Below are 4639 nucleotides of genomic sequence, written 5' to 3'. Positions count from 1 at the left end.
CCCTCAAACAGGGCACCCAAATGGTATCACTCCTGATCCGTGTGACCGGCACACGCTCCCACACCAATGGAACTGCCCCACCCTGAAAGTCCAGCGCCTCCTCGCAGATCGGTAACAGAGCAATCCGCGCCCAGTGACCCAACGGCATCACAGACTCCGGTAACACAGTCCCTAAGTCCCCAACGGACATCCTCAGAGGAGGGAGCCGGACAGAAGGCACCATCACAGGGGCACCAGCGTCCACGGGCACACCACCGGACGACCGCCGGGATACCGAACTGCGCACATCCTTCCGCAAGGTCACCACCAGGCCACGCCCAACCCCTTCATCCCCACCATCCCTGGCAGCGGAGGCCACCACGCCCCACCGCGGAGAGGCCCCCGGTGGAGAAGAAACATCAGGCACACCCGAGACACAGGCACCAACGTCAGCAGGCACATGGACTTCCGCCACCACTAACTGCGGAGCCAATGACGCATCCGGAACCACTCCATCCACACCCGAAGACCCGCAGTCACTAAATTCCCCAACATCAGCCCAGGCAGACGACGAACACCGGGAACGTTTCGGCACCGGCCTGAGATCGTCAGAGCCGGAAGCTGACTCAGAAACAAGGGCCCCACTAGCCGGACGAACTGACGCCCGCCGCAGAACAGCAACAGCCTCGACCACAGGGGGAACCGAACCACACACATCAGGGGCCCCCACAGCCACCCCAGCACCCAGCACAGCCGGGACCCGAGGCGAGGATGCAGGGCCAGGCGCAGCAGCTGAAGTCGGGTGTGCACACGGCGATGCCTCACAGGGAGCAACAGGAAGGTCCACGGGAGCAACAGCGACAGGAGCAGGAGTAGCATCCGACGGCACCGCAACATCCGGAGGAGGGTCGATGACAACCGGGGGAACGTCGGGCGACGCAGGGGGAGCCTCAGCAACGAACGGGACGCTCACCTCCTCACCCCCGGAGTCCTCGTCCAGAGGGAGCGGCGGGAAATCCTCTTCCCGGAACAAGTTGACTTGAGCAACCGGGGCCGCATCGCACCCGGCAGCCTGATGCCCCAACAGGGCACACCGGAAACAGGTACGAGGCTGCCGGGCATAGTATACCCGGACGAAGTACCCCAGAAGCCGGACCGAAGATGGAATATCCGACCATAGGCGCATCCCGAGGTGCGAACGTTCGTCAGCCTACCTGCATACCTCCCAGAGGAGAGCGTGTTGACCCTCACACTGATGACCGCTCCAAACCGCTGAAAGTAACGCCGGAGAACGTCCTCGGGAAACTCCATGGGCGCCCCATGCACACTGACATACGTCAGTGCACCACTACGGTCCGAGATGGATACAGAGCCGGCACCACCCGGCAGCGACAACGAACGTCCCTCGTAACGACGGAGAAAATCACGGTACACCACCTCCGTCATGAACTTGATGACAACCCGGTGGGCAGTTACAAGCTCAATACCGTAAACGGCCATCACAGGGACACGGAGCATGTCGCACATGACCATGTCAATAGCCGCATATCCAGCACGACCAGTGAACTCCAGGCCCACGGAGTTCACGCGCTTAACAGAAGGAAGGGGACCACCCATGGCAAGCTCGCCACGTCAACACGCAGCCAGCAACAACAGCAGGGGGGGAGGGGGGCAGAGACGCCCACACCCCCTGGTGACGAAGACAGCGGACACCCCAAACTACCAGTGGCCAGACGACACGTCTGTACCCCACGGCAGCGCCAGGTGGACTCCAATTTATTATACAGTTCGTGCATTTCTGGCAATGGTCAGTAATTCGACCTTGTGGGACTGAGCACAGAGGACAGGGCGGAGACCTTGTGGGACTGAGCACAGAGGACAGGACGGAGACCTTGTGGGACTGAGCACAGAGGACAGGACGGAGACCTTGTGGGACTGAGCACAGAGGACAGGACGGAGACCTTGTGGGACTGCAACCCGTTCTCGCAAATTCGTAAAGTCAATATTGACTTATTAACTACGTGCATAGGTGATATACTAAACATAATAGATACCCTTAAAAAGATTCATAGAAAACACCGACCTTACCTAACCTTGTTAGTATCTTAAGATAAGCATCTTATTGCTTCATAATTACAATTATTACTTAACCTATACCTATTATAGGTTAGGTAATAATTGTAATTACGAAGTAATAAGATGCTTATCTTAAGATACTAACAAGGTTAGGTAAGGTCGGTGTTTTCTATGAATCTTTTTAAGGGTATCTATTATGTTAAGTATGTCACCTATGCACATATTTAATAAGTCAATATTGACTTATTAAATTTGCGAGAACGGGTTGGGGACTGAGCACAGAAGACAGGACGGAGACCTTGTGGGACTGAGCACAGAGGACAGGACGGAGACCTTGTGGGACTGAGCACAGAGGACAGGACGGAGACCTTGTGGGACTGAGCACAGAGGACAGGGCGGAGACCTTGTGGGACTGAGCACAGAGGACAGGACGGAGACCTTGTAGGATTGAGCACAAAGACATTGTAGGACTGAGCACAGAGACCTTGTGGGACTGAGCACAGAGGACAGGACGGAGACCTTGTGGGACTGAGCACAGAGGACAGGGCGCAGAACTTGTGGGACTGAGCACAGAGTACAGGACGGAGACCTTGTAGGATTGAGCACAAAGACCTTGTGGGACTGCGCACAGAGACCTTGTGGGGCTGAGCACAAAGACCTTGTGGGACTGAGCACAGAGACCTTGTGGGACTTAGCACAGAGACACCTGGACGTTAATAGTTATTATAAAGCATAAATTTTCACTCTTCAATAAGTTAAAATCACTTAATTTGTCATTAACGAGCAATATCTTAAGTCAGTTGAGAGCAAATATTTAACATCATCCTGTGTTGTGTCAGGAACTTTGGGTTGTTGGCTTTGTTAGTCTGTAATTGCATATATCGTATATTGTAGTTGTGGAGCGGCCATTGACTGTTCTTGACTGACAGACGAATACTTATTAACTGCCGCTTCTATTGCAAATGTTGCTCTGTTGTGCCTGTTGTTCTGTTGCAACATTTACAATAGAATGTTGTATTTGGTTCATTAGAGACTCGTTCCAATTTGTGGAAGTGAAGGAGTGGTTGTTGGCCATTGTTAATTGACACTTCAGACTCGCAGAATGTTAACCAATGGGGGCGAGTTTCAGAGTGAATGTCAACCAATCAGCGGCCGGGTTTGGTTGGTTGCCGGGTATAAAAGTGACGATGTGACAAAAAGCACTTCAGTGTTGTTTTACCTCACTTTTGGTATACGATTCAGCCTCGTCTCTTGAGGTTGAGCTGTATGGTGAGGATCCCCCCCTCCCCCTTTGTTGCGCCGACCCCTCCCTCCCCTGCCCCTTATTCAGTCTCCCTTTTTTTGGGGGGGTGGGGGGAAGTACCATTATTTCAGATTTGCCTTGACTCGAAGACTGGATTAAGTGCGCATAATACTGCGTCTGGCACTATAACAGACCCTAAACTGGCCAGTGACGCTTGTCCTATTTACATCGCAACTGGCTAGCCCTTAACGCAAATAGTTCTAATGTAACAAGTTGACGAAATAGTCCTGACCATTGTACCTAAGAGTTAACTACCGGTTCGTAGAGGTGTAATTGTCGGCGCCCCGGGGGTTTATACAAGGCAGTCGAAGCTTGACAAATGCATTTTAAGTAGAATTCCAATGGTAGTCTACGGACGTTTCACCACGGTGGATTGCTCTAGCGGCTCGTAAGTTGTAGTTTAGAAATGTACAGTATGACCATGCACGTTGACTGTTTATTCCAGGTACTTGGGAGGACAATGTTATCACTTAATCTGTTAAATGTACACGGTTGATAAGCTTTTACTTTAGTGCAAAAAGTAAACTGACAGTTCTTGGCAGTCACTCTTATTACAAAGGTGTCATTAATGCGTCGTGTGCGTGCAAAACTGTTCTAGTTTCGGCTTCTGTTTGAGTCTTCTACAGGTTATCTAAAACACTAGCTTGAAGCCCTTTACTTCATAAAGAGCGTTATTGCCAAGAGTGTACGTGTTAGTGTTTAATACTTAAATTATTTAAATCCATGACTAAAGTTTAATGGTCATAATGCTGGACTAACTTTTACTAGAGGGCAAATTTTTTTTTTATAAACATTTGTCAGGTGGGGTCCAGGTCATGTGGACAAGCGGCAAAGAGCGAGGTATGACGACCTGGCGGTGGTCATCTGGGTACTTATCAAGCAGATCTCACTGAAGGGGCTGTAGGGCTTGTTTGCCTGTCATAAATCTCAAATGGTAAAGACACAGGGTGTTCTGTAAGTTTAAGTGCAGGTTACTCGTAAGGGCTTAAACGGCTGTAAAGGTCTCAAGTCAGTCTTAACTTAACAAGATTTCTTAAAATATTTCATTAAGGAATATAATTGTGATAGCTCTTCCCTCTCATCCCCAGGCTCGGGCGACCACATCCAGGCAACATGGAAGACAACGAGGACTCTGTACTGAAGAACATCTATATTGACGGCATAGTGACACAACATTGCCTGTCACCACTTCATATATTAAGTGACGCCAGCCTTTGATATTTTTTTTCCAGAAAATGACTTTACTAAATGTTAGTTGTAAAATATTAAAATTGAAACCAA

The 4639-nt window shown here is 50.5% G+C and overlaps 1 long non-coding RNA gene across 1 annotated transcript; it reads left to right on the top strand.

Annotated features, from left to right (window-relative positions):
• Nucleotides 1–3331: 3331 nt before the first annotated feature.
• Nucleotides 3332–4639, top strand: LOC138360793 (uncharacterized). The gene is made up of 2 exons (XR_011226657.1): nt 3332–3746; nt 4447–4639. It is a non-coding gene; the product is annotated as an uncharacterized lncRNA (long non-coding RNA).

This window comes from Procambarus clarkii, unplaced genomic scaffold (genome assembly GCF_040958095.1).
Source record: "Procambarus clarkii isolate CNS0578487 unplaced genomic scaffold, FALCON_Pclarkii_2.0 HiC_scaffold_118, whole genome shotgun sequence".
NCBI lineage: Eukaryota > Metazoa > Arthropoda > Malacostraca > Decapoda > Cambaridae > Procambarus > Procambarus clarkii.
Note: the sequence above shows the minus strand (reverse complement) of the source record. Positions and strands in the feature narration are given on the sequence as shown.